The following is a 19,461-nucleotide window of genomic DNA, read 5'->3' on the forward strand; positions in this document are numbered from 1 at the left end:
TGTGTTATCTATTTTGCCTTTCATTTCCTCATGTTTTATTATTGTATAGTGTTTTGCTCAAAACTGTTAATAAATAAAATTAATTGCATTGCATTTTTTTAAAATCTAACTTGTGTTATGTGCAATCATGAAGAGGTAGAAATAAAGATCAAAGATAACAAGGCAAGACGTGAAAATGTATTGGACGTCTTCGAGTTCGCTACTAACTGCAGCTATAATGGTACCCATATTGAAGCAAACTACACAAAGAAGATACCTATAGCCCAATAGCAGAAGTTCCCCATTGTTCTCAGAGCATGTCATCATTTTAGAAGTTACTGACAGTCTTTAAAATAATACACTGTATCTGTATTTAACTTTCATTAGTTGGACTGTTAAACGGTATTAAGGTTTTATTTAAAATATCCAGTTTGCTAAAAATCTTTTACATACTACTTAATAGCAATTGTGTTTCCTTTTGTTTTTGCTTGATTTGATTTTAAAAGGTGATTTGTGCCAGCACCAGCCCTTGTCAAATATCCATAACAAAGTCAGAGAAAGCAAGTCATGCCAGCATTTTACTAGCAGAAGCAAAACATTTACAGTCACAGCCAGTTCTGATATTTATTTATACAGTTTTTGAGTTGTATAATACCTACCATTATATAAGAAGGCAGGTACTGAAATTCTTTTTAACCTGTCTAAAGGGATGCCTAACAGCCAAGAGATTCTCTACTGAAACTTCATCACCAGTTTTGCACAAGGCAGCTGGAATCCCTGTAGAAGAAAGACAAGAGGTAGCAGGAGATGTTCTGAATATGCCAATGTGGAAACAAGGAGTAAAACACAACGTTTGTGCAATATGTCACCTGAAAGGGTGTCAGGCAGGTGCTTCATTACAGAAAATGGCAAAAATCAACCTATGCTATGTGCTATGGCCCCTAAAGCAGCTACAGTACAGGTGGTCCTAAAGACACAGGTGCTTCCCATACAGTACTTAAGAGAGACACAGAAACGTTTTCTTGGGAAAAACTATGTAGCTTTCCAACAGAAGTTTCTTCCTTTTAATCCTATTATAGTAACTCATTAATTTTAGATTTCTGTATGATGGGTTTCTTGCCAAAATTAAACATTTTTACCCTCTCTAAAATGTGCATGTTTTTACTTTCAGCATCTAAACCACCAAAAAAATTATTTCAGAACAACAGAACATTTTTACAAAAACTTGGTGCCAGCTGAGGTGTTTAGGTTCTCCACCCTTTTAAAAATCATGATATCTAAAAAAGATTTGTACTTTAAATTAGGAATATATTCTTTTGAAATAAAATACACAGTTTTCTTAATAATGTCTTTGCTCTCACTCATAGCTCTTTTAAATTCTCTTTGCATAGTCTTTTCATTGTAGGTCTCTATTGGGGAATTTCACTGATATTTGGATTTCATCCTCTACATATAAATATATATTTAAAGTGAATGTATGGCTGTGTATACATACATATACATATTATAGATTATACATTCACAATCCAACTTTAGGGTCATTGAGGGTCACAGCTTCAACAGCACAGAGTGCAAGATTGGAAACTACTATGAACAGAGCACACATGTATGCACCTACACATTCGCATACATTAATACCAGGGCCATATATATATATATATACATATCTTATATATAAATGTCTGCACATGGAAGTGTGTGTGTGTGTCTGTCCGTCCTGGAAGTGAGAGGTAGAGTCTGGATAAGGGCTTCACCTCCAAAGATACACAAGCGAGGCCAGCACGCCGGCAAAATGAAACCTCCGAAGAAAGAGTCACTCGCTTAGCGGCTAATACAGAAGCAAGGTGAGCACATTGGTAAAACAGTATACCTTTTAATTTTCCTCCCACCACTAATATGTAAACGAGGTGACCACGTCAGCAAAGCAAAACCTCCAAAGAAAGACAATCGCTTAGCCAGTAATGCACAAACGATGCAAACACATTAGCAAAATGAAACCTTCTAGTAGAGAGATACCCAGTGTAGTTCCTTTAAATTACCTGACATCTCGTATGAATTTAGTATTATACTGTATATAAACATACTGTATATATATATATATATATATATATACACATACATACATACACATACATACACATACATACACATATACATACATACACATATACATACATATATAATTACACATATATATACATACAGTATATATTGTGACAGATTGGGACCGCATCGCTCCCTTGAACCCCTGTCCACGACTCCAGACACCAGGTAAAAGTCTACAAGTTGACTTTATTTAATTGCCACAGTGTACAAAGCACCTTCTCCTCCACTATACTCATACAAACACAATTACAAATACAATAAATCAATCCTCCAACTCCCAGACGCGTTGCCACCCTTCCACCCAGCTCAGTTCGCCGTGTAGGAGCTCTCACAGTCCTTTTATACTCCCTGACCCGGAAGTGTTCCCAATCCCCAGTCCATATGATCTTGTATCACTTCCGGGTCAGGCACCAGTCGTTTACCTTCACCCCGGAAGAACGTTGCTTTTCCTCTGACGCACTTCCGGGTTATAGGGCACAAAGGAATCTTCGGTCCTCCCTGCAGCTCCCTCTTGCAGCCCCTGTGGTATCCAGCAGGGCTGAGAATAAAAACTACAAAGTCCATGACTCCCTGCTGGTCTTTGGGGCACCTCCATACTGCAGGGAGGGCTCCATCTGGCGGCCTGGGGGTATTGGCCGGGATGACAAACCGGCCATATACCACAATATACATATATGTACTTACTGTACAAACTGCTGCTAAAGCCCAACAGCTTCTTGCCTTCCATTCACCCCGTGCTACTGCAATGACCACTTTTTTGCTGTGCAGCTCTCATGATCTGCATGGATGCGCCTAGTATAAACCAGGTTTTGATTTGACAGCAGCAGGCAACTTTTTTGTGAAGAAAGTGAATACTCTTGCAAAATAATGTACTAATTGTTTTTTTTTCCCCAGAGTGGCCAGAAATAATCTGCCATTGTAATCCATCAATTTTTTAAAGTAACACAGATATTTTTAATACAAGAAAATAAGTACTGAGTTTCATTACTCATTACTTTGAAAAGTAATCTGGCTATGTAAGTACATTCCCCCTAACACTATTCATTAATATGGTAAAATCTGATGTGGAAACTATAAAAGCATTTGATCATTGTGACACAGATAATACTATGTATGTGTTTGTCTTTAAATATGGCATAAGAAGTACACAATTAACTCAAACAGCGAATGGATTAAAAAAAGCAAGATCAATATCCTGGAATAGCTCCATCAGAAGCTTGGCCTATTCCAGCAGAATTAATGCTGTATGTAAAGAAAAGGGTCAATTATTTTTATAGTTATTTAAAAGGTATGCACAAACATGCAGTTTTTGGTTTTTCTTTTTTACTTTTAACTATTTTGAAAAACAAAAATGATCCATTTGTTTCATTGGTTACAACATCTTATTTAAATTGAAAAACAAACCTAATGTGTCTCATTTTCAGCATTTATATCGACAAAATAAAATTTTAGTAATGGTTACTTCGAGAACCTTCAGATTTCTACTTGAAGGTATTCTGTAAAGATTAGGTGAAAAGGAAATGTCAATGCATTTATTTAGTCTGAATCATGTGTTATCATTAAAGCATTTTAATGTTTATATTAATTATTCATAAATAGGAATTTTCAAAATGAACATACCGGTATATAGTATATGCTTTCACTTTGCTAGTTAAAATTAATAAAATACAAAAGTAAAGAATTCATAAATAAATAATGATCACTGATCAGACTGATAGACAGATAGACAGACATCTTCTTGAAAAAGAAAGCAAATGTAGACATGCATTGAACAACTGCATATAATCAATTAATACAATTTGGAAGTTCACACTAATATAGTAAATGCAAAAGGAAAGCAGATCATATGTTTCTATTACTGTCAATAAAGCAAACTCCAAGCCTTTAGCTGATAAAGAAAACAAGGAAATGATTTCCAAACAAAAGCTTACATTTCAAAATGTTTACACTATCAACATGACTATGGCCTTTTCTGATTTTACTTTGCTTTGGTGGTGTGTTTTATTTTTATATAAATGTCCTCTGGAATGGACCACATTTTTCCATGAGCACTAGAATTTTTTAATGAACCTGTTTATAGCAAGTTGATATTTGTTTGCATTGCTAGATTTTACAACTAGGCATGAGCAAAACTGAGAACTTAAAAAATTTACAAATAGTTCACTCAATTTGAATCATGGGATTAGATACATTTGACACCTCATCCAGTTGATTCTTAAAATAAAAGAAGGGTGTTTTTCTACAGCATGTCTTGTTAGTTTGTTTCAGATTCTCACTCTTTTGCATTTCACTCACCTTAATCTCTCAAACATTATGTTTTATTTATCAATTCATTCATTTTGCAAGCCCTCGTAATCCAATTCTGAGTCTGGGAGGGCTAGAGCCTACCCCGAGTTCAGTGGGCTGAGCACAGTCAATCACACACACTGACAGACCATCAATAGGAACTTCACTTTTTAAGGAAGCTAAAGAAATTCAGTCTATTCCTCTTTTCTCCAAGTAACTTTAACAGATGCACAGTCAGGTCCATACAGACATGCTGCAATACATCCTAGTATACTACTATATATTGTAACAGACTGTTATGTCCAACAGTAGGTAATTCAAATTTTCTCAGCTCATAACTTCTACCAAGCCCTCATTCACTACAGGACATTTATAACAAGATGCATGAAGGAAGCCTTTTCCATCATCTCAAGCAGTACATGACCCAGTAAGAAACTGGAAAGGGGTTTTCCCCTTCCCACTATAGCAATCAATATTGTCATATTATATGCCATTTCACAGAACCTTCAGGTCTGTTTCACCTGATATAATGGACTACAACGCCATCGGAGGAAGCACCTATTTTGCACATATTATTTGCTATTACTGAGCTTATTTTATTTAAGTTACTTAAACTGCACATTTACTGATATTTAATGCCATTATATACTTTTATAATTATTTTTACTGCATTGTAGCTGCATACAATGTTTTCACATCCAATGAATTATTAACAAATACATTTTATTGCCCTGCAAGGTATGATAACAATGAATTATATTAATCTGAAAAAAGAAAGTTTGCAGGGATCAATCATCTTATCCACAAATCTTCAAAACAAGTTGAGAAACTGGACTGCCCATGTGGATATAAAGAGCTGGATCCCCCCCAAGGTTAGATCTGCACTAGAGGCCACCAAAACAAACCTGGCCAAATATCTATAGAGTCTCACCCAACATCATTAACACAAGTCATGAGCACTTCATTCTCTGCAGATACACTGTGGGCAAAAAAGTAAAAATACCAATGATAACAATAAATGAACATGTAGCACCTAGAACTTTTAACCAACATTCAAATATTTAGCTTTTATTTTCTTATATGATTATTCAAAATGTTATTTTTGGGTAATGTGACAACCCTAACAAGGAATGGGCGTCCACAAAATGAAGCAATATTCATAAAAATAAATAAATAAACCATCAATAAAAATTGGCCTAGAAAATCCAATTAGTGCAATTCTACTATTATATATTATAGTAGTGTCAATATGGCCTAGTATACTTTTGCACCCTTGTCTGACATGAATGGAAAGCTGCATATGTACTGAATCACAGCGCATATAGCTCTTGATGATAATATCATTAAATGCTATTTTGCAGTGAAAGACAAGGCTATGCCCCTGGGTCCAAAAAAACAAAATGCCACTTTGGTAGCTGTAAAAAGTGGGCATACACTTGTAAACAAGATGATATAGACTTACTGTAACTTTTTTCAGTTCACAAAATATTTTGTTTTCTTTTGTTTTTCATTTATTTGCATTCTTTTTAGTTATAAATCAGTTACACAACATTAAAAAAGCCAGAATACTTTAAAATAGCCTTAAGGCCTACACCCTCAAAAAAAAAGAAGGCAAACAAAAATTAATTAAGGGGAACTGTCAAATCACTGGCCCACCATTAAAAGTCTTAAATAAGAATGTCTACAAATGTCAAAGTATCTAAAGAAAATGTAAATAATTATTAAAATAACACAAAAAGGACTCAATATGAAAATCAAAATCTAATGTAATAACCTTCTAGGCTTAACCACACCAACCTCCCAAATCACCATACAACAGCAAGATTTCAAAAACAAGGAAGCCAAACAAGAAAGGCAGAGTAACTAATGTCTTAACAGAGAATCGAGGCAAACAGGAGGAATGCATAGGATTCTGTAGGTAATACCTGAAAGTTTAAATTGGGACAAAACTACAAACATTAAAATAAAAATAAACAGACCACAAATAAGGGAACAGGGTAAAAATACACAAATTTAAAATGTAATAAAACAAAGACAACGTCCAAACATATTTTATGTGTTTTTTTGTTGTATTTACAATACAAATGTTTCCATTTGTGTCTGTTTGCACAGTTTTTTGTAATTTTATATTAAATTTATATTTATAAAGTGCCATTCATAACTGACATGAATGGAAAGCAAAATTTATACTGAATCATAAAGTTTAAAAAAAAACTTGATGATGTGATAAAATATCATTAATTTTCATGCATATATACCAAGGTGTCCCCAGGAAGATTTTACATAAAAACATAACTTTGCCAAGCAAGAGGAGACCATTCAGTCCATCACACTCATTTGATTAGCTAATAGCTAAGCTGTCTCAATATCTCACCCATATACATCTTAAAGGTTGTCAAGGTTTCTCTTTCAACTACACAGCTTGGCAGTTTCTTCCAGATTCCTAAACTCTTTGTGTATAGTGGTGCTTTCTGGCTTCGGTCCTAAATGCACTTCCTCTGAATTTCAGCTGGGGTCCTACAGTACATGATTCACCATTAAGCTGAAAGAATTCTGCTGAATCTACTTTATCAACGCCTTTTGAAAACCTGTGGTCCCCATGCAGTATCTTCTGCTTGAGACTAAATAGGTTTAATTATCTGAGTCTGACATACAGTGCATCCGGAAAGTATTCACAGCGCATCACTTTTTCCACATTTTGTTATGTCACAGCCTTATTCCAAAATGGATTAAATTATTTTTTTCCCTCAGAATTCTACACACAACACCCCATAATGACAATGTGAAAAAAGTTTACTTGAGGTTTTTTCAAATTTATTAAAAATAAAAAAACTGAGAAATCACATGTACATAATTATTCACAGCCTCTGCTCAATACTTTGTTGATGCACCTTTGGCAGCAATTACAGCCTCAAGTCTTTTTGAATATGATGCCACAAGCTTGGCACACCTATCCTTGGCCAGTTTCACCCATTCCTCTTCGCAGCACCTCTCAAGCTCCACTAGGTTGGATGGGAAGCGTCGGTGCACAGCCATTTTAAGATCTCTCCAGAGATGTTCAATCGGATTCAAGTCTGGGCTCTGGCTGGGTCACTCAAGGACATTCACAGAGTTGTCCTGAAGCCACTCCTTTGATATCTTGGCTGTGTGCTTAGGATCGTTGTTCTGCTGACAGATGAACCGTCGCCCCAGTCTGAGGTCAAGAGCGCTCTGGAGCAGGTTTTCATCCAGGATGTCTCTGTACATTTCTGCAGTCATCTTTCCCTTTATCCTGACTAGTCTCCCAGTTCCTGCTGCTGAAAAACATCCCCACAGCATGTTGCTGCCACCACCATGCTTCACTGTAGGGATGGTATTGGCCTGGTGATGAGCGGTGCCTGGTTTCCTCCAAACGTGACACCTGGCATTCACACCAAAGAGTTCAATCTTTGTCTCATCAGACCAGAGAATTGTGTTTCTCATGGTCTGACAGTCCTTCAGGTGCCTTTTGGCAAACTCCAGGTGGGCTGCCATGTGCCTTTTACTAAGGAGTGGCTTCCGTCTGGCCACTCTACCATACAGGCCTGATTGGTGGATTGCTGCAGAGATGGTTGTCCTTCTGGAAGGTTCTCCTCTCTCCACAGAGGACCTCTGGTGCTCTGACAGAGTGACCATCGGGTTCTTGGTCACCTCCCTGATTAAGGTCCTTCTCCCCCGATTGCTCAGTTTAGATGGCCGGCCAGCTCTAGGAAGAGTCCTGGTGGTTTCGAACTTCTTCCACTTACGGATGATGGAGGCCACTGTGCTCATTGGGACCTTCAAAGCAGCAGACATTTTTCTGTAACGTTCCCCAGATTTGGGCCTCGAGACAATCCTGTCTCGGAGGTCTACAGACAATTCCTTTGACTTCATGCTTGGTTTGTGCTCTGACATGAACTGTCAAATGTGGGACTTTATATAGACAGGTGTGTGCCTTTCAAAATCATGTCCAATCAACTGAATTTACCACAAGTAGACTCCAATTAAGCTGCAGAAACATCTCAAGGATGATCAGGGGAAACAGGATGCACCTGAGCTCAATTTTGAGCTTCATGGCAAAGGCTGTGAATACTTATGTACATGTGATTTCTCAGTTTTTTATTTTTAATAAATTTGAAAAAACCTCAAGTAAACTTTTTTCAAGTTGTCATTATGGGGTGTTGTGTGTAGAATTCTGAGGAAAAAAAATAATTTAATCCATTTTGGAATAAGGCTGTGACATAACAAAATGTGGAAAAAGTGATGCGCTGTCAATACTTTCTGGATGCACTGTAGAAGGACATGTCTGTAAGTCCTGGGATGCACTTGGTTGCTCTCCTCTGCACAGTTTCAAATGCTACCTTGTCTTTCTTGTACCATGGTGACAAGAACTGCACACACTACTTTAGTTCAGTCTCACCAGTGTATTATATTGTCTGAGCATAATGTCTAATGATTAATATTTAACAGTGTGAATTATAAAAAACTTAACTTTTTTTCTTTACTTTTTAATCATTTCAGAACATTGTTTACGTGATGAAAATGTTGTGTCAACATAAGCCCATAAAATCCTTGTCAGAGGTTGTTTCCCGCAGGACAGAGTCTAACACCTTGCTTTTATAACTGATGTTCCTTTTGCCCACATGTGGCACTTTGAACTTTTCTACATTAAACTGCAGTTTCCAAGTGTCCACCCAAATGAGAAGTTTTTCCAGGTCTTTCTGAATTGTTTTTGTTACCAAACTCAATTTCGGTGTCATATGAAACTTTATATATTTATACCAGGATCAATGTCATTAATATAAATCAGAAAAAGTAATGGTCCAAGAACAGACCCCTGAGAGACTCCTCTTAGATAGGGTTAGGGTTAGGATTAGGGACCTTGAGATACAATTTTGTAGGGTACCTCTGATGCCTACAGTTTCTAATTTTAGAATTACTCATCAGTTCTTGACTATATCAAAGGATTTTTGAAAGTCTAAGTAAAAGATGTTGTATATTTTAAGTGTGTCAGCAATAGCAGTATCCTGCTCAAAAAACCTAAAGGATTGGCTTGTCAGCCATGCTGGTTGTTATTTAGCATGTCATTGTAACCTACTCACTTTTCTAATTTATTTCTTATAATAGTTTCCATAATTTTGCATAGTACAGAAGTGAGACTTATTGGTCTGTAATTCCCATAATCCATTCTGTCTGCCTTCTTGAAGATTGGTCATATTTGCAAGTTTCCACTCCTCGGGTACTTTGGTCAGAAAGGGATAATCTTTAACTGAATGGTAGTATGACTAAATGTGTTAGGGATTCCCAGCTATGCCATCTTCTTCTCCACCCATAAAATAAACAGTTTAATGCTGGTAATTTTAAAATAAACTACAGTCTGTGAAAGAGATAAATGACTTCAGAAGACAAACAGAATGTCAATGAAAAATAATATGGGCAGTCAAATAATTGCACATATATGCTTAATTTTGGCACACCTCAGTTTTCAATGAAATGAATACAGTTTAATGTCTCAATGTACTCTGAAATTAAAGCATAGCCCTTAACCATTACGTTTACGTTTTCATGTTTGTCAGTTGGTATTAAATACTGAGGAACCATCCTTACGTTTACTTGATGAGATATAAATATATATAAAAATCCTGAAAGATTTATTGGTTCATAAGAACTTGTTTCAGTTTCAGTCTGTCTGTTTTCCTTTATTAATTGGATTTTTATCACCATTATGAAAGCAATATACAGTGCAATATTGTCTGCATAATGCTTCAGAGGGTGCATCAATACTGTTTGCTCCAATACAGTACTGCTTTTTATATACAGAGTATGTGCAAGTAATCAACAAAAGTTGGGATACCTTCAGGAATTGTTTGCATCAGTTTTAAAAAATGTGTAATTGACTTCTATTGTTGCATAAAAGCTTTAAGTTGTTATCCTATTACTTGTTGCCTGAAAAGTTCCTTTTTGTAGGACTCTAAAAATGACATTTTTATTTTTTAGCATCCAAATTTTTTTTTTAAACCTCTGACATTTTGCTGCTTACCTTTGAACCATTTCAGGTTACTCACTTAAATTTTAATAAAAACTGGAAAAATGGGCCATTCTAAAACTTTTGACCAGTAGTATTTATATTTAAAAGATTGTCCAGTGGAGGTGGAGCAGTCTTTGGCAATTGCACAAATGTAGGTTTGTTTTCTCCAGGATCTCACCAGCTGGACTTCCTGTTTTTCTGTTGTCCCTCTCCATTTCAACATAGCATTGGCCTTGCTGTTCTAGTCTTTAGAATTAAATACTATTTACTATGCCAACACACTGCCCCATTACTATATAAATTCATTTAAAACTGACATGAGACTAAGGAAAGTCACAATTGGAATTGAAAGAGTGGATTTTTCATGAGCACCTGACATTTTTTATTTGATTAGTTCCCAGTGATAATTTAAAAAAATGTATCAAAATAAAATCTTAGTTGCTTTGTTTTTAAAAGTCACCCAGTAGGGTATTTGTAACTTAGAAAATAAGAGCAGAACTTTGAAAACATTTGTTCCTTTTAATTACAATACAAATCTAGTTAAACCCTGAAATATAACTCTGATTATGAAATTGGTTTGAAAGCAAACCTACTGGCTCTTCAAGAAACAAGACTAAGAACCATAGCTCTAGATATGTCTATTGTCTCACGACCCAGTTTTACCTTTTAAAGTAAATTCACAACCCACATTCGGGGGGGAATTTGGGTTTGGGCTCCACTTGTTGAATCAAGAGTGAATGTAAGACCAGAGGAGGTGGGGGTTTCCCATTACTGATCTCACTAGTGCAATGTTAAAGTCAAAAAGAGGGGAATCCAGTTCCTGCCATTATGGTGTACAACTCAAGAACTAATTTTACATGGGATGCCAGCCCATAACAATGCTCATTCATACACATATTCACATGTCTTTGAGGGCAATAATGCAAGAATGTACAAACTCCTTACTGAGAGTGTCTGGCCAGAATATGCAGCTGTGGGGTACCAGTACTAACCACTGTGTCACCCAGCAGAGTATTGATTATGTCAAACCTTGACTCGTTTTTTCTGTTTGTCCTTTACCTTCAAGAAAAAAAAAACAAATGTGGGACTAACTGAAATACCAGCATGAAGACAAAAAAGCGATTCCAAAAATAAGACACAAAAAGAAGTTCTCAAGTTGGGTACACCGACGCAGGGAATCAGTGGTATTTAGTAATTATATAATTTAACAGTGTCAGTTGCATAGAATTTGATTTGCTGAAATTTATACAAATAAAACACTGATACAAAAAAATGGAGCAGTAATTGTCATTTCCCAATAGCCCATAAGCAACAAATTTAACAAAAACACTTTATACAATCTTAAGATCAAGATGTTAAGGTTGTGTATCTTGCAGCATGTGGATAAATAAGTACTGTTACGCAATCCAGTGGTCCTTGTTTTAAAAATAAAATAATACTAAATACCTGTGTGTCTAATGTTTTAAGTGGAATGCAAAGAGTTGTCTTTGAAAACTTGCATACAACAACCAAAACTGTCCTCATGTCAATACGTCTGAAAAAATGCTTCAGGCACAAACACCATGCCAGTGAATAGTGATTACTAGCCCACACGTTTTAGAGTGGTACAGATTCCTGAACATTACCCCAATCTTAGGTCTATAAATATCCTTAATTTCAAAATTCACTTTGTTTAATCCTATCAACCAAAAACAAAACGGCAAATCAAACTCTTAATTAAAAGTTCAAAAACATAATTAAATATAGTATTCATCTTAATTCATGCCACACATACCAGAAAAATTATTTTTTTATAAAACTGCAGCAAACAAACCTCTAATATTGTATGCTTTTCATATGCCTGTATAACCACAAAACCATGGTAACTCTGCACCCAGCATAGATACTCAGGGCAACACCGATCAGGGCAGCCATTTTTGTTTGGTTGCTGCCTAAATGTGTTGTTTTTGTATGTTAACTCTGCCTTTTGTAATAAAAATATGGATTACTTGCATACGAAATCAGCTCCTATCTACTGAGACTGGACTTCATTCATTCTCAACCAATCCAAGATGTTTACTGTGCATACGGATTTACTACTTATGAACCTCCGACTGAAAACTCTGACTCTCAGCCAGGTAACTTGCACCTGAAGCAGTGAAGGAGGAAGTGTGCAGGGTCTCTCGTCCGGTCAGGAGTCGTGCATTTTGAGCAACTCATCCCGGTCTAGTTTTATCTAATGTCAGATCACCAAGGGAGTTTGCATGTTCTCCCCGTGTCTGCTTGGGTTTCCTCTGGGTGCTCCGGTATTCCTCCCACAGTCCAAAGACATGCAGGTTTGGTGCATTGGCGATCCTAAATTGTCCCTAGTGTGTGCTTGTGTGTGTGTGTGTGTGTGTGTGTGTGTGTGTGTGTGTGTGTGAGCCCTGCGGTGGGCTGGCGCCCTGCCTGGGGTTTGTTTCCTGCCTTGCGCCCTGTGTTGGCTGGGACTGGCTCCAGTGGACCCCCGTGGCCCTGTGGTTGGGATGTAGCAGGTTGGATAATGGATGGATGGATCACCAAGGAACAAAACAGACAAACTTAATCTTCTTCTTGATTATTTTCTCTCTTCAGTGTACTGCTTTGTGGAGACATGGCTTCAGGCATTAGTTCTCAACTCTGCATTAGAACTCCTTGGGTTTCTGCTTTACAGGGCAGATAGAGATGCTCATCATTGTAACAAGTCAAAAGGCGGTGAAGTCTGTTTTTGTATTAATAAAAATTGGTGGAGTGTTGTTTCCGTATTATTGAAGCACTGCTTTAGCAATCTAGAACTATTTGCTATTAACTGTAAATTATTCTATTCACCTAGAGAATTTTCTTCAATAATGAGTTTACATCCCATCTGGAGAGAGTGAAGCGCAGCAGCAGTTGGTAGATTACATCACTAATGTGAAGAACAGTAGGTGAACTCCCTAATTACAGTGATGGGCGGCTTTAATAACGCAAACCCAACCATCGAGCTTCCCAGTTACAAACAGCTACAAACAAAATGCCCCACCTTGGATGGGAAGACATTGGATCACTGCTACAATGCTATAAAGGACGCTTACTGGGCAATTCTGATCATGTTATGCTACAGTTGCTACCCACTTATAAATAAAGGCTAAAATTAGCTAAACCAGAAAGAAAATCTGTATGTTCTTGAAGTTGTTTCAACTGTACTGATTGGGATTTTTTTTAAAAATGCTTGTGAAAACATTCATGAGCTGACTGACACTGTTACATCTTATTTCAGATTCTGTGAAGGGGTTTGCATTCCCAGCAAAATTATTGTGATTTACAACAATGGAAAGTCATGTTTCACCAATTTAAGGAATTTACATCAGGTAAAAGAAAACCCCTATAAATGTACACACACACATATATATATATACACACACACACACACACACATATATACATATATATATATATATATATACATACATATATATATATATATATATATATATATATATATATATATATATATATATATATATATATATATATATATATATATATATATATATATACACACACACTCTTTGGGGTAGCAGCTGTTGCTGGGGTGCCAGAATCCATCAAGGAAGAAAAATGAAAAACATTATTTGTACAAAATCTTAATTTATTTATCCATTCCTAAATAATTAAATGGGCAGGCTATTTCGTATCAGTGCAATACGCTGCTTGTTAAAACGGATGACTCCCACTCTTACGCAAGTCTGCGTGGATATTATGAACTATCGTATCTGTTCAAGTTCTATTTAAATTTTAAATAGAAGGAATTTTTATTTAGTCGACAGAAATATCTTTGGTACGAATGTAAGTTAAATGTAGGCATCATTGCATACATTTTTCTTCAATATAGAAATGTAAAGAGTAAATTTGCCTTACATTCCAACCAAAGATACAGTATTTGTGTCGACTAAATAGAACTTGAAAAGATATATTTTTAGAATGTGATCGCAATTCAGATCGAGTTGACGTGCACTACATCGAGGCCGCGCTATTGTGGTTTCGCCTGTGTGCCTCAATAAGTCACCCTCCCCTCGCTCTTACTTTTTTACCATTCATCTAATGATTACACTGAGTATGGCTTTACCAAAACAATCATTGATGGCGAATAAAGTATTCATTATTCATAAAGCTTCAATTGGTGATCTGTCTTTCTGCGTTAACCGCATATTTTTTCATACGTCTCAAACCAAGGGGATGCGAGGGTAAAATGAATCGGGAAACGCTGATATATATGAATGTGTGTGTATATATATGTATGTATATATATTGAAATAGTTTTACTGTGAAATAATGCAAAGAGTACGCAACACGTGTTTTGCCCTAATTTTGGGGTCATCAGGCGTACATACTCAGTGCTCCCCCTCCCTGATAAATTTAAGTTTCATGGCAGATTTTGTCACAAAAGCCTCACCCCTCTTCTTCATTTTCTATCAAGGAACAGAACGTCTGGAAGCTGTCTGCAACACAGAACTGCAAAAGGTAGTCAGTCGGTCCTGATTCTGTCTCATCTGCTACAATCAAACACTGTGCTAGGCAGCTCGCTCCTCTCTCTTCACAGACATCTTTAACCAGTCTCTTGCAGAGTCTACCATACCAGATTGCTTTAAATTTTCTGTTATTGTTCCTGTTCCCAAAAATGATAAAATAAGCTACCTCAATAATTAATGACCTCTTGCTCTTACATCAGTTCTAATTACAGTATTTGAATGGCTTGTTCTAACCCATCTGAAGTCTGTTATTGCTGCTGATCTTGACCCTCTTCAGTTTGCATAGTAAGCAAATAGATCTGTGAACAATTTCATTAACAGGGGCCTTCGCTTTGGACTGTAAAGAAACCTATGCCAAAATACTATTTGTAGACTTCAGTTCAGCTTTTACCACCATTGTCCCTGAACTGTTGTTAACTGAACTCTACAGACTAGATTGAACTGAATCCTTCCATCTGCAAATAGATTTATAGTTTTCTGTCAAACCAAAAGCAATATATTTGTGTGGGCTCCCACCTCTCAAAATGTCTCCCTATTACCAAAAGCGCCCCCCTCAAGGCTGTGTTCTTCCCCTTATGTATTCCCTGTACACCAATGACTATATGTCCACTGATCCTTTAGTAATAATCATTAATTTCACTGATGACACCAACATTATTGGTCTAATTACTAAACGTAATGAAACAGCTTACAGAAAGGAGGTGTCTGCCTTGTGTACTGGTGTGCTACCAATAACCTGGTCCTCACTACCACCAAACCTGGAAATAGACAATAGCTTTCGAAACAGCAGTTACAACCTCTCCGCTAGAAATTTAGGATTCTGTAGTCACCATAGTGGAACACTTCAAATTTCTGAGCACAACTATACTCTCAGCTGGGACATTCCTTTACCAGAGGTCTCAAGTTCAGTTCCTGAAAGGGAGCAGTGGCTACAGATTTTATTCCAACCACTTTCTTCAATAGTAACCAATAGCTCTCGCTAAAGGAACATATTCTGCACTGACAAGCCATATCTACATACTGTATATAAAGCTACATGTCCCAGAATCAATTGCTCAGCCAGATGGCCAAGATCCCTAGGAAAATCCAGCTTCACCAAAAAGATAGTTTAACAATGAAAAAATGGAGAAACCCACAATGATGTTTAGCATTTAATAGTTGGAAAATAGCCAAAGAGTGCAGATGGCCACATGTACAATTGCTTCTGTGCACTTTTTAATCTTGATTGTATTTACTTTATATACTTTACTAGCAAAATACCCGAGCTTCGCAGCGGAGAAGTAGTGTGTTAAAGAAGTAATGAAAAAGAAAAGGAAACATTTTAAAAATAACGTAACATGATTGTCAATGTAATTGTTTTGTCACTGTTGTAAGTGATGAGTGTTGCTGTCATATACTGTATAAATATAAATATATATATATATATATATATATATACACACACACACACATCCACATATATACATATATACATATATATATACATACACACATACATACATACACACACATATATACACACAAATACATATATATATATATACATATACATATACATATATATATATACATATACATATATATATATATATATGTGGCCCCGGCGGGCTGGAGCCCGCCGGACGCAGGAGGACATGAGGAGGGCTTGTGCCTCCTCCAGACCGCGAGGCGTCCGTCCTGGTTCTATTGGGAGCCACGGGTCGAGGGCATGGAAGCCCTACCCTGTAGGGGCCCGTGGTTGCCGCCAGGCGGCGCCCGATGCCGGTTGATCCATGAGTCGCCGGCGGAGCTGGAGCCCGGCCGGGACGCTTGGAGGACGAGAGGAGGGCTTGTGCCTCCTCCACACCGCGAGGCGTCCGTCCTGGTTCTGTTGGGGCCACGGGTTGAGGGCATGGAAGCCCTTCCCTGTAGGGCCCGTGGTCACCGCCAGGCGGCGCCCGATGCCGGTTTATCCGTCGCGGTTGCCGGTCGGGCAGGAGCCCGGCCGGGACGCCTTGGAGGACCGGAGGAGGGCGAGTGCCTCCTCCAGACAGAGTGGGCGCGTCCGTCCTGGTTAGGCAGGGGCCTGGTACAGGGCTTTGAAGCCCAGCCCTGTAGGGACCCGTGGCCACCGCCAGGCGGCGCCCCGGTGCCTAATTATCCCGGGAGCCCGGCACTTCCGCCACACCAGGAAGTGCCGGGGGGAAGACTTTGTGTGGCACCCGGAGAGCTGCCAGGAAGACAGCCGACACTTCCGCCACGCTTAGGGCGTGGCTAGAGACGGAACACCTGGGGCTCATCCGGGAGCCTTATTTAAGGGGCCGCCTCCCTCCAGTCATTGGTGGAAGTCGGAGGAGACAGGCGGAACTGGAGAGAGGGCGGGGAGGCGGCCAGGAAGGCACAAAAGACTGTGGGCCTGGACTTGGGGAGATCGGTGCGAGAAGGCACTGGGGTGCGTGAGGAAAAACTTTGTAAATATTGTATATAATAAATGGTGTGTGGTGAAACAACGATGTCCGTCTGTCTGTGCCGGGGCCAGCGTTCACAGTGGCGTAGTCGGCAGGATGCTCCGCCTGGTGCAAGGCGGGGACCTGTATCAAAAATGTCTGTGAACGGCCCGGCGCAGCAGCGGACCCCACACACTGGCCGAGCGCCCATGCACGCAGGAGCGTTTACCCGGAAACCGCCGCCGGACTGAAGAGAGGCCATCCCCGGGTGCGGAGGAGGAGCGGGCCTCGCTGGAGCGCAGCGGGCTCCGAGAGACGCGCTGGTGAGATGTACAGCCAGGCCGGCGTTGCTTCGCTGAAGGCCAAACCGAGGCAGGGGCCTCGCACCACGGGATCGGGAGGTGAGTACCCTGCCCTGCGGGTTGGATGTACCTTGTTCTCGCAGGGAGGCGAACCGGATCAGCGTCTGTGGCAGGAGCACGCCGGGCCCGGGCTGTCGGCAGCGCGGCGACGGCCGCTGAGGAGGCCACGAAATCGAAGCCGCAGCTGCGGTGCGGCGAAGAGGCACGTCTTCGCAGCCAGAACAGGGGAGACAAGATGGCCGCGGGCCGGAGGTCCCGCCCGCTGACAGGCACGGGATTGGCGGTGTGTCTTGTGTGCCCGCCGATGATTGGATAGAGGCGGGCCCAAGGAATGCCAGTCTCGTGTCAGAGAAGAACCCGATTGGGCCAGAGGGAGTGGCCCAGAGGAGGCAGGCGTCGCGTGGAGCTGATGAACAGGTAAGCCCACCGACGTCTGTCTCTCTCTCTCCACCAGCGGCTCGGCGTGTGTCGGAGGAGTCCCTTCGGCCCGCCAAGCCGCTTTAGAGGAACTGCTACGTGTTCGCCGCCAGTGTGAGCAGCTGATGGAGATGGCGGTCGGCGTCGAGAAAGCCACCGAGTGAGACGGAGGATCGGGCGCGCGCTGGAACCGGAGGCAGGCAGAACACGGCGGGAGTGGTGAGTGTTGCCGTTCCCGTAGAGCAAGTGGGGGTTCGCGAACATGGCGTGACCGATTACGGGACGAGCGGCTCCGAGTAGGCAACTTCCCAACAGCGGATGCGGCGGCGCAGACAGCTAGCGCGGCGAGGAGCTTGAATATGCAGGGGCTGGTAGGATCGGGCTGCTGAGTGCCCTGGGTCCTAGCGCCCTGCGCCCAAAGCCTGCAGCTGTCTCCTGTCGCTCTGCCTGGACGCAGACGGGGCTGGATTTGAGCTTTCGCTGTACTCAGACCCAGACCGCCAGCGTCAAGAAAAGAAGGAGGAACCGAAGGGTGAATGCCGGTTCCTCCGATAGAGAGGACGGGCGCTGGTGCGCGCGTCGGAGAAGGGCCGCCCTGTGCGGGCAGAGGAGATCCTGGGCGGATGGGCGAGCTGCCTGCGAGCGGTGCCGAGGCCGGCAGCGGGCGGGCATGGAACCTGCGGCGGAGGACTTCAGCAGGCAAGTTGGGGCTGTCGGGGGGCAGGAGCACGGTCGATACGGAGACCGACGGGCGCTCGGGATGAGTGTCCTGGCTGTGCTTCTGGCCCTCTTTTCCTTTATTTTACAGGCCCAAGCCCGGCGAGCGCTGAGGCCGGCGTCGACGGGGACCTGCCCGCCTGAAGCGGGGCCTCGGGAGTGCTCCACGCCGGGAGGCCTACAGTGACCCGCTGGGGGGAACAGCGGGGCGTGGCGCGCAGACCACAGGGGACGTTGCGGCGAGGGTGCGAAGACAGATGTCCCAGGGTGCCGTGTTGGACCCTGGGGACATAGTAGGACCCTCGCTGGGGGCGTGCTGCCCTTCGGGTTGTGCCGCTGACCCACGTGTCCTCGCTAGCGGTGGGGCACTGTGGCCCCGGCCGGGCTGGAGCCCGCGGGGCCCAGGAGGACATGAGGAGGGCTTGTGCCTCCTCCAGACCGCGAGGGGCGTCCGTCCTGGTTCTATTGGGAGCCACGGTCGAGGGCATGGAAGCCCTACCCTGTAGGGGCCGTGGTTGCGCGCCAGGCGGCCCGATGCCGGCGGTTGATCCCATAGCAGTCGCCGGCGGAGCTGGAGCCCGGCCGGGGCGCTTGGAGGACGAGAGGAGGGCTTGTGCCTCCTCCACACCGCGAGG

At 41.0% G+C, this 19,461-nt stretch overlaps 1 protein-coding gene across 2 annotated transcripts in view; it reads right to left on the bottom strand.

Annotated features, from left to right (window-relative positions):
* Positions 1 to 19,461, bottom strand: part of tpte (transmembrane phosphatase with tensin homology) — a 92,698-nt gene that overhangs the window by 65,097 nt on the left and 8,140 nt on the right. Inside the window, exon 2 of one of the 2 annotated variants that reach the window (XM_039745842.1) lies at positions 639 to 756. The exons of the other annotated variant lie outside the window; for it this stretch is intronic. The gene's annotated coding sequence lies outside the window, so the exon portion shown is untranslated. The remainder of the gene's footprint in view (positions 1 to 638; positions 757 to 19,461) is intronic. 2 annotated transcript variants of the gene reach the window in all.

The sequence above is a fragment of the Polypterus senegalus genome, chromosome 2 (genome assembly GCF_016835505.1).
Source record: "Polypterus senegalus isolate Bchr_013 chromosome 2, ASM1683550v1, whole genome shotgun sequence".
NCBI lineage: Eukaryota > Metazoa > Chordata > Cladistia > Polypteriformes > Polypteridae > Polypterus > Polypterus senegalus.